Genomic DNA, 11,933 nt, shown 5'->3' on the forward strand with positions numbered 1-11,933 from the left:
AGCACTGTTGGGCACTGCACCTGGTAGATGGGCCTGTGAGGAGCATTACCCGGGCCCGGGGTAGGGGTGGGGGTGGGGGGGCATGTTGCTGCTAAGGGAAGGTGGGAACCCAGGACAAGGGAAGTCCACATGCCAGTCCTGCCAGTAAGCGTTTGCTTTCTCCAATTAGCAGTTAGCCAAATTGGATTGCTTCCATAAGCCTGATTTGAGAATTTCCCAGGGATGGAGAATTTCAAATGATCGTAAATAGTGTCTTCCTGCTGAAGTCTCTTGTACTCTTTCGGCACACTCAGCAGCCATTCTCTGCTCAGGAGAACAGTCCACAGTGTAAGCAAAAAAGAAAACTTCGCCGAAAACATTCCCCCTAAAAATGACTAAATACGGCAAAATCCTAGCAACTGGGGCTAACAAGGTGAAAATATAGAATATCTTCAAGCAAACGCATTGCAATTATTCCCAAGTGGATGAGCCGCAAAACTACCCTAACAATATATTGAAAAATATCTAATTGCATCCGCTTTATGGAATAAAAGCCTCTCGATTGGCATAATTTTTTTTTTCTAAATTGGTGTTCCTCAAGCATTTCAAAACAGTCCGTTCTCTTAAGCAGGTTGCTCAGGCCCTCTAACATCTGTTTATCAATTTTCATAGGAAGCCTTTACAGCGAAGCCAAGGATGAAATTTAGGCCCAAATAGGGTCATTCGGTAAGGTTCTAATCAAGGGTGTCTTATTACACATGTTACAAATACAAATGCGAATGCACTTTCAAAGATTTCTTTCCAATGACATTTTAGGGTACCTTTTAGGAATAAGAGTGCTATTTAATAATAATTCAAAATGGGGTGGGGAGCAGAAGAGGCAGAAGTGAGCAGATGACAGTATGCATTCCCATAGAAAGCCCCTGACTGGTATCCCAAAGAACGAGTGTCTGTTATGTACAGGCAGCTCAGCTGAGAAGAAACACTCTTTCAGGTACAACACGTCAGCAGCAGCAGACTTGGTACCTGACAGGCCTCCTTCTATCCCTCCTGAGTCCATGAACCATGTCTGTCTACCAGGTCTTGGGGAACCGTTGGTGAAAGGGCTATTGTTTCTAAACACACATGCCACCCCCACTTTAACAGCAGTCCGCCTCGAAGGGGAAGGCTTCCCCGTAGCCTGGTAACTTTATAAAGAGCAGGCTCACCTCCAACATTTCCGAGTGCACAGAATTCTGCTTCTCCTGTCCTTTTCAGACAGATGCAGCATTACTGGCTTGGACGATACAGGGAGGGAGCCGTGAGCCCAGGAACGTGGGCTGCCTTTAGAAGCTCGAAAAGGCAAGGAAATGGATTGCCCCTAGACCCTCCAGAAAGGAACACCTGCCAACACCTTAATTTTAGCCCAACGGAGCTTGTGTTGGATTGCTAGACCGACAGAAATGTCAGAACAAGTTTGTGTCTTTTTAAACGACTGACTTGCAGTGATTTGGTACAGCAGCTGTAGAAAACAATCACAAAATAAGGAGAAACAGAGTCCTCTCCAAAGTGCTGGCATGTTTATACAGCTGATGCTCCTTCGTCTTCACAGGGTAATAGAGCAGCAGGCATCAGTCCCAAAGGGCATTTCCAAACAAAGCAAGCAGAAGTCCTGAAGGACAGGGGCCCCCTTGCAAGTTCCCAAGGGCAAATGCAAGCAGAGTGACCCTTGAGGGGACAATTCCCTGGTAATAAAAACCAGAGCAAACCTCAATCCATCTGGGACATCCCCCTGAAGCTCAAAGGGTACAAAAACAGCTTAATGGTAACTCGCAGAGAAACTTATGATAAGGTATACATTATGTAACAGTATCTTTAACATTAAGGTTAGTACACTAGAAAGAGAAAATATTTCCAGTCTTTTCATAAGTCCACAGAATCTAGCCTTGATCCAGAATATCCAAAGTCTCCAAAGCTCAGAGCCGGGAGACTTGGGTCTTTTTCAAATTGGTCCCAGGACCTCCTCCAAATGGCCTCAAAAATTATCCTGTAAAGAAAACAAAGAGCTGAGATCCTTTCTCCTGGGATTAATGAAATTCAAAGGCACTTATTGATTACCTAATATGTTCCCAGCTCCTGAAAGATCTAGCAAACAATGACTAAAGGTCACTAGAAAAAGCTAGCTTTAGAGGAGTGACCAGAAAGTTGCCCTCCAGAATTCCAGCCTCGGACTACTTGTTAGGAAGTTTCTAAATGGTTCCCTTTATTATTTATGTCTGCCTACTTCCTAAAAGGATTTGAGGTGGTGATTTTCTAATTAAAATTTGTTTCTAATCTCTTTCTAATCTTGTTTTATTGGCTGCATTTCATCCCTCTTGTACTTAATCAACCTTGAATAGTAACATGTATTGAGTCTGTATAAAAATATGAATTAGCATTAAAATTAAAATGTACTCACATTTATTACACATGTAATATGTATGGGCATATTTGTATTTGTAAGCTTGTTGAAAGAAGCTAATGATAATGGTTCATTATGGGAATAATCAAAACCATTCTTTTGTTAGCGATTACCTATCAAATTTGCACAGCTGCCTTTTAAAAATTCCATTCCAAAGGTGTCACAGTCCAGCCAAACAAAGTGAATATGCATAAAGAAAAGAAAAACTCAATAAATTCATATTTCACATCAACTGATCTGGAAACAAATACTTTGATAAAAGAATACAACTTGCCTAATTAAAGCGTCGCTACGTCGAACATAAGAAGTATTAATGGTAGACATATGTCTTGTTAATTCGAGGATACGGCAGGTGCTCACACAGGAAGAATTATTCACGCCACGACCGTGTGCATGTGCATGGACACACGTGTGCATGGCTGTGATTCTCAGCAGTTCTAGAACAGTGTCTCCTCCCCATGTGATTATCGCGTTACTTTGGCTTGATCACCGCCATGAGTCTTCCACCTGAACTGTATCAAGTTTCTCTGAAAGCACAATTAAACTGAAAGATAAATTTAAGAACAACATGTTTACTTGGCATTATTATCTGTAGCTGTTGTGTTTGAGGCACTAATGTAAAAAATGGCGTGAAATTCATAGGGACACAGAACGTGGAATTGACAACTGCGGGGGGGGGGGGGCGGGGGCGGGTAGGGGGCATGTCTTTGGGAACTCTGTGCTAAAGGTTCAAACAGCAAAGGAGGCAAATGGCATTTGAGGGGAGTGGTCAGAATCACAAGGACAGAATAGCCCCAGTGCTTGGCTTTTCATCCGCGGCCCCCTCAGGGGAAAGACTACAAAGGGAGGAAACTCACACTGAGTGTCATCTGTGTTTATACACACACACTAACCAGCTGAATTCAGCCACACAAACCCTCATTTTGAACAGTATGTTAAATTGGCCAAATTATTGGTGACTAGGATCGTCTTCAAAAAAGTCACTTTAATCTTTTCAAGTTCTCCTTCAAACAATGTCTTTGAAATATTTGGAGAAATAACCTAAAATTCTTTATGCGGGGACACCTGGGTGGCTCAGTGGGTTAAGCGTTTGCCTTCGGCTTTGGCTCAGGTCATGATCTCAAGGTCCTGGGATCGAGCCCCACATCAGGCTCCTTGGTCAGTGGGAAGCCTGCTTCTCCCTCTGCCTGCCGCTCCCCCTGCTTGTGCTCTCTCTCTGTGACAAATAAATAAAAGCTTTAAAAAATGTTTTTAATTTTTTATGTGAAAATAATTAATTTTTTATGTGAAAATAATGAATAACAATCTCTTTGGCTGGCTTATGCCCGACATGGGTCCCAGCCCCTGCAACGTGCTCTCAAAGCATCCCCAGAGGTCCTCAAGAGTGTCTTAGCTCTGCTGACGAACAAGCCAGCCCACACCACAGAGCACCTGTCAGTTATGGCTCTCTCTCACTCAGCACCTCAGCCAACTTCGCAGGGCATTGTGGCTACCCCAGTCAGTGTTGCATACCCTCCACATCCCCGGTGTATGAATGTATGTGAGGGGGTATCCTTCTAATCTTCTATTTTACTGCCTCTTAAAAAGTACCTAAACCTTCCTATGGAGATACAAGCAAAGCATCTCTTCCCATTCCAATGTTCAGAATCACCCTCTCCATAAGGCCAGGCTAGAGCAGAAGACAAATTTGGAGAATAGTTACCATATTAAACTTAGAATCAATGATTGGTATTCAGTAAAGATTTATGGATTGAATGAATAAATCCTCTTTCATTATGACGATGGAGGCTTTACTGCTGGACTAAGTTTGGTTCTCTGCCAGGAGAGGCTAAGGTCTTCTGTGCAACTAGATCTCTGGTGGCCAACCCACCAAACAGCCGTGGACATGGAGGGCTTTTGCTGGGCTCCCAAATGCCCATTATATATTTAATGTACTGTATGATACAAATGCTAAGTACCAAGGGCTTCCTTCAAACTCTGTTCTCTACTTTCTCATGCCAGGCACCCGTGAGACAGCTCTCTAAATGTTCTCTATGAAACTGTTAGGTTTTACATTTAATGAAGCACCAGTTAAAATTGTGAATTTCAGAAACAATAAACTAATTGCCACGTTCGTCATAGTAAACCATGCTCTGAGTTTCACTGTTTAGGGGATTATAATAGAAATAGAGCTCTTTGGTTTTGTTTTCAAGGACACTTGACATCTACCTTTTTGCATGTGAATGCATCTTAGTCTGGGAATGTGCAGACACAGTATGATGGGCAATATAACGGATGAGACGTAGACAGTTCACGAGCCCCCAGAATACTGGGGAGTAACAGGGATCTACATATACACAATAATGCTCCTGCCTTCGAGCAGGAGAAATACTTCCTTCTATTTACTTTGACATGTTTAGAAAATCATTAATAGATACTAATGAAAGAATTATATTAATTGAACTTATTATTGAAGGCCCTGTATGTACAAGTAAAACAACCAAATGATAGAGGAGCCACTTCTTTCTTTTCTTTTTTTTTTTTTAAGATTTTATTTATTTGAGAGAGAGAGATTGAGAAGGAGAGAGCATGAGAGGAGAGAGGTTGGGGCGTGGGGGGGGAGAAGCAGACTCCCTGCTGAGCAGGGAGCCTGATGTAGGACTTGTGGGAGCACAGAAATCCAGGATCATGACCTGAGCCGAAGGCAGTCACTTAACCAACTGAGCCACCCAGGCCCCTAGTCCACTTACTTATGCTAATGGTAAAAATACTTGCAACTTGAAATTGTCATTCTATGAGTCTAGCTGATTCTTGCATCTCGGTTGGTTGGTTATATCACACAGACACGGGCACACCTTTCAGGAATATACTTTGGTGAATGAATGATTTTGGAAAATTCACCAACTAAAGAGGCTGTAACTGTGCATAGAAGAAATGTCTTGACTTGACTTTCTACCCAAGGCAATGGAACCACACCTGTCAAGGCACAATGGGTAATATGGCTAACACCGACCCTCTGGGCTGCTTATTTCAGTATCCCACCAGCAGTTCTGGAAGAGACCGTAAAGAAATGGGTATGTCAGTTCCTATCCCTTGTGGTACAGACAGGCAGCCCAGGTGGAGAACCACTATTTTCTATCCTAAAATGTACATGTTGACTTCCTTGTCTTAATCAGTGAGGCATAATTAAGAGAATGGTGTCTTGACATTTCTTCTGTATCAATAAGCAATTTTAGGATAAGGATTGTGTCATAGACACCTCCCCCTCCCAAGCAGGCCTGAGACTCATACCAGAGCAAATGATTTTTTTTTAAATTGTGAATGAAAAAAATTCAACTATTTAAATTATATAAAAAATATCAAAAGATCACTGTTTGCTGAAAAGTACTTCTGATGCCCAATGCCACTCAGGGACCCCCAAATACGGACCCTCCGAGATGCACGCGTTTGATGTAGGGCTCCTCACTTGCAGCAGGAGGTCAAAGAAGGGCCACGGGCTCCAAGCCTCCCATTGGCAAAGAGGTCAGACCGGCATTACCTCCAGGGAGGAATAGACTGCAGTCCCTGAAAAATCAGACACATATCACATATTTTGACATATTTCATTTTTTAATACACCCACACCTTCAAAACATGGTGGCAGGCCCCATAATCTCTGAGAAGCGATGCCCTCATATACCTGGACCTAAACTCCATCACAGCAGGATGGGCAGGATGGAGGGCAGGATCCCTGTGACATACTCATGGGGCTTGACCTTGTCAATCTGTTCTGCAAACCAGAGCGTGGGACTCACAGGTCTGCACAAGAACGCACTTTTGAACAGAGCAAAGGCCAATGGGAGAAGCAGCACCGGAATACTAATCCCTATTCCTATGGAAATGCTTGGGTATTCCTTTTGAAAAACGTAACTTCTCTGGTAAGTTGGTCACACTCCAAGAGGAATTAAGCTTGAAAGATAACAGAACTTCAAAAGCCAAATTGAAAAGACCAGACCCGAGGCTGTGAAGGGCATTCAGAAGAGAGAGGGGTTTTAACTCAGCTTTCAGAGCAGGTTCTCCCTCCTCTTTGAACGTTTCTGACACTCGGAGTGTTGCTGAAGATTTTCCCACCCGCGACATCTTTCATCAGGAAACCATGAAATAACAAAAAGCTGTTTCTAGATAGAGGAGTGGGAATGTGAAAGTTAAAGTAAGTTAAAGTAAGTTGCTTCTTGTGCTGTTAATTCCAGAGGGAGTATGTGTGTGCGCGTGTACACGCGCACGTGCATGTGTGTGTGTGTGTGTACATACGACTCTGTGTGTGTGTGTTCTGCTTCTTGAGCCTAACAGTCATCTCTGAGAAAGCTCCTTGAGCTTTGCTTTTCTCACTGCAAAGACACACCTTCTACAGCCAGTGGAACCAAGCCCCCCAACATGTGGCCCCCAATGGTAAGTAGAGGTCTCAGCAGGCTGCCGGAAAGGTGTCCCCGTGCCCCGCTGGCCAGGGAGGGCAAACAATCTGAAGGGCAAATAAGAAGAGAAAGGAATAAAAGTAGGAGGCGGGGGTCAATACACAACTCAACACTTACATTCCTGCCTCCTTCCGGTTACTTCTTTTACCCAGAATCCTGTTACCTGCATTTCCCTAGGGGACCTCTGCTGTCCCTTTGAGAGTCAACTGAGAATCATTCCATTTACTCCTCTGTGCCAGACCTGGTACTAGGCACAAGGAACCTGAAAGTGCACAAGGCGAAATGCAGACCCTCGGGGGAGCTGTGAGCCAGGCTCACAAGCGGGCCCCATGAACCATGTACCAAGAAAGCCATTATTCTAAGCTTATCGTTTGGCACAAAGAATGCAACCGCACATGATACAAGATGCCTGCCCACAAGGAGCTGAGCATCAGACTCAGCGCTGGGCACATGGGAAACAGCAGTGCACAACCGATCTACCCCTGAGGGGCTGCGAGCTGGCTGAGTCCTGAGCACGAGGAACTGGACGGTGCACGACACTGGTGCCTTCCCCCAAGGAGCTGAAGACCAGGCTCCATGCCGGGCACCCGAGGCCCAACGGAGCAGAATGAAATGTACTCACCTGGAGGGAACGGAGTCAGGCTCGGTGCTGAACACCAGGATGAGAGATGTGTGCCAGCTTCTTTGCCGGCAACATGAGCAAGGCAGGGGCGCCTGGCTGGCTCAGTCGGCTGAGCGTCCGCCTTTAGCTCAGGTCATGATCTTGGGGTCCTGGGGTTGAGCCCCATGTCTGGTTCTCTGTTCACCTGGGAGCCTGCTTCTCCCTCTCCCTCTGGCTGCCTCTCCGCCTACTTGTGCTCTCTCTTACACACTCTCTCTCTGTCAAATAAATAAATAAAATCTTTTTTTAAAAAATGAACAAGGCAATGTACAAGGCCATATACCTATCCTCAAGGCACTGGCTTCCTCGAACCCCCTGACCTGATAACGGCTTATACACCTCCCATTTATACCCTGATAAATAGCATCACTTTTGAGTAAAATATTTTCAGGGTCTACTTCCCCTCCATGGACAGTAAGTATATTTATAATTTCATTTATAATTTATTTGTCTTCATGTCCCCAACACTAAGCACAGTGACCCCCAAAAAACAAAACCACTACCACCAGGGATGACACAGATGTGTGTGGCTGAACATAATTACTACATTTCTGATCAAAACAATTGTCAGTGAGGTTTCAGAAAAACAAATCTTTGGTATATTTTTGTTAGTCCGTATGCTTCAGTATGCGTGAGTGATACCGGTCTGCGGTTCTTGCCTCCTGCTGTCTTTATCTGGCTTACAGATCAGCATTAAACTTGTTTCCAAAAACGAATCAGAAAATTCTCCTTCCTCTTCAGTATATTAAGACAGGTATCAACACATTTTTGCCATAATGGGTCGAGAGTGACAGTAAATATTTTCGGCTTTCTTGTCCACATGGTCTCCTTCGCAACAATTCAACTTGTCCCCAAAGCAGCCGTAGACAATGAGGAAACAAGCAGCCGTGACTGAGTGTGACTGTCCAGTTAAGCTTGATCTATAAAAACAGGTGGCAGTGAGCCCAATTTGATCTTGATCTGTGCGACTGGGCTTGTTGACACCTGTTTAGGAATAATTTATAGAGCATGTGAACCGTATGGTCTTTGGAAGTGTGGTAGAAATGCGTCTGTATCTGATCTTGGCAGAAAAACTCTGGTGTTTCCCCAGGAAATAAGATCATAGGGCATCACGGTTCATCTGTAGTATCCCTGCCCCGGTTCTGGAATGACCGACTTTTCCAAGGAGCCAGCCCCAAACTCTCTTATTTATAGAGGACTTACAGGATATTTTAATGTGGTAGAGCTAGTTGCCTTTTGTAGTTCTGCTCTTTTCATATTTTGTCAGAGGATCTGCCCTGCCTCAACCAACCACAGAAGGAGGAGGCTAGCAGGATACATGACCCCGAGGCAAACTGGGAAACAGGCAAACAGGGACTGGGAGGAATCGGCTCAGCCCGGCAGGCCGAAGTTGGGGGTTGGTAGCTTGAGTATGGCAATCTTATAAAAATGGGTGCTGCCATGTCTGGTCTAGAACGCTGAGTCTAACAGTGAGGGCAGGCTCTGGGGGAAGTGAATCCACGTGCAAGTGAAATCCTGAGACTCACTCGTACTGGGTGGGCAGCAGGTAGCAAAGATCTGCCACCAGCAGGAGGCTGTCCCTGCAGCAGAAGATTGACCTGGTGAGGGCAAGGCAAAGGCCGAACAGTAGAGATTCAGGGTCCTGAGACAGGGCCCCTGGCAGGGCCAGCAGGGGAGATGCCCTTGGCAGTGCTGCCAGGTCTCTGAGGAGTAGAGTGAGGCCCAAGATGAGTTACCAAACCTGGGGCTTGGGACAGAGCTGACAGGGACTCAGATCGTGATCTCATGGGTGGCGGAATTAAGCCCCAAGTTGGGCTTCAAGGTGGGCAGAGAGTCAGCTTGAAGATTCTCTCCCTCTGCCCCTCCCCCAACTTGTACACTCTCTAAAATGAATGAATTAATTAATTAATGAATAAACAAACAAACAGATAAATAAATTAATATTTTGGGGGGGAAAAATGATGAAGACTTTTTTCACCACCATATTCCGTAATACTACACTTGCACACTGCCAGATACTTCACGTACATTAAAGGGAAGAAAACTAACATTTTTTTTGGTTACCAGTGGTGTGTTGGGAAATGTTTAGCCACCAGCTCTTTTCAGGAGGATAGAGGAAAGGGACGGGTATGGGGGAAGCCCTGATTTGTAGCATTTTCCAATATCTGTGGTACAAATACTTCCACCGAGATTTCAAGTCACACCACCAAGTAGTCATTGAGTGCAGAGCTGGGAAGACAAGTGCAATGGACCATTGTTACATAACATTTCCCTCCTACAGATCCAAGAGATACAAATAGCCTCAGAACATAGACAGATAATAACAAAATACAGTGAAATGATTACAAAGTGATTTGTTTTGTGTATATTTCAATATAACTTATTTTGTTGTAGGTTACCAGCTCTCAACATTCCTAATCATTTATCCATCAGTTCCTGACAGCTGGTATAGGCCACGCGCAACACACCACCCAGTATTGCTTACTGTCTGCCTGGTGCCAGGATTATCATTTGAGATACACTGTTTCATGAATCCTCACTGTGATCTTCTGAAATAGTTGCTGTTTTCCTGATGAAGAAAAGGATCTCAGAACGGTTGAGCGACTTGCTTGGAAGCACGGAGCTCAACAATGGTTGTGTGACCTCCACCCTCCAAATCCTTATAACTCTATTCTACCGCACTGTCACTCAGATGGCAAACATTTTGATTTTAACGTGTTTCATTCTTTAAGAGAGCAGATTGTGTTCCATGGATGCCAAGGTCCACTGAATTCAGCGATTCTGTGAACACGGATGTGTGGAAGGTCATCAACACTGAGTCAGTTTGGTTTCCGAAAGTGTCATTACGCTAGATATGACGACCAGGTTAGGCAGAGCATGACCTGTGTCATCATCTAGAGGAGAATGATAGATCCCCGACACCTCAGGCTCTCTTCTCATTTTCCTTTCCTTTCCCTAAATCCATTCCAGTCCACAAAATTAATTTAATTCTTTTTAATCAAGTCAATGTCTTACACAATGAACCTAAAGATGAGTATCCAATAACATTTCAACCACTGTTTTCAACGAATTCAGATTTGCTATGGTTGTGATTTTTGTGATCAGTTACTTTTTCTTGTTAAAATATGATGGTGTTTATTTTTTAATAAGCAACGTCACCGTAAATTTACAATAGGAGCCCCTAGGAACAAAATAACTTTAAAACATGAATTCAGTTATTTCTCACGACAATCCTATGCAACAGGAACTATTATTATTCTAACTTCATAGTAAACTGAAATACAAAGGGATTAATAATTTATCCAACAGCATGTTATTTGTCTTAAGACAAACTCCAGATTCCTTTTTGTTTTCAATCTCCATAATCTGGCCCCAAATGCCTTTTCAGAATTAGGTCTCACTCCTAACTGACAATAGCATACATTAGGACTTGCCACATCTGCTTCTTGCCTGTAATCTTCAGTCCCATCACTGTCCCCAACCAAGATGCCCTCTTCCTTCTTGCCCTTTGCCTATCTGGATCCTCCATCACCAAAAAAAAAAAAAAAAAAAAAAAAAAAAAAAAATTTGCTCTCGTGTCGGCTTTTCCATGGAGACATCTCTGACCGTTCTCACTCAATGACACCCACAGCCCACTCTTGCCCATAGTACCCTTTTTGTTACATAAGCTCTAGGCCCAGCGTGGGGCTCAAACTCACGACCCTGAGACGGAGTGCGCACTCCTCAGACTGAACCAGCCAGACAACTCCCTCAGTGCCATTTTCATTAATGTATTCTGTGCCTTATGCAAGAGTAATTCTTTTCATCAGAAATGCACTCTGTTCTCAGACTCGTCCATCTCTGGCATAAAAATATTTATATGTCTGAAGATTGTATGCATCCTGGTAAAAAGAATTGGTGAGAGCAATCTTTGAACCGGGATATTTGCTGCCTCAAAGTCATATTTATAGGCTATAAAAAATAGAATATTAGAAAAAATTGACCACTTTAACAAACAGGTTAATGTAACATTAGAAAAACTCACAGCTTAGGCAAGAAAAGAGAAACTGGATATTTTTTCTTTTAATAATGCCCAAGACCAAAGGCAAGGTGGGAGTAGAGGAAGTAGAAAGCCACACTCTGCTGGAATTATTTATAATAACGTCAAGGGTCCTTGGAGAAAGGTAAGTTGCAAAAGTTAAAATGAAGAACAAAGGGGTTTTAAATGGCAGATTAATTTGAAAGTTTGGAAGACTGTTCAGGACAGTAACTCACAGCTTTTTGAATGTATTTAAATGAGGTGGAAACTGACAAAATGGAATTGTTTTAGAAAACTTGCCCCAAGCAGATAACGAGCAGATGGGATGGAGAACACCAGTGAACAGAAAGCTACTTAACTCCAGTTTGGAAATGGACCATTAGGCTAAGGATGAGAAAGAAAAGA

This window comes from Mustela lutreola, chromosome 6 (genome assembly GCF_030435805.1).
Source record: "Mustela lutreola isolate mMusLut2 chromosome 6, mMusLut2.pri, whole genome shotgun sequence".
In the NCBI taxonomy this organism is placed as follows: domain Eukaryota; kingdom Metazoa; phylum Chordata; class Mammalia; order Carnivora; family Mustelidae; genus Mustela; species Mustela lutreola.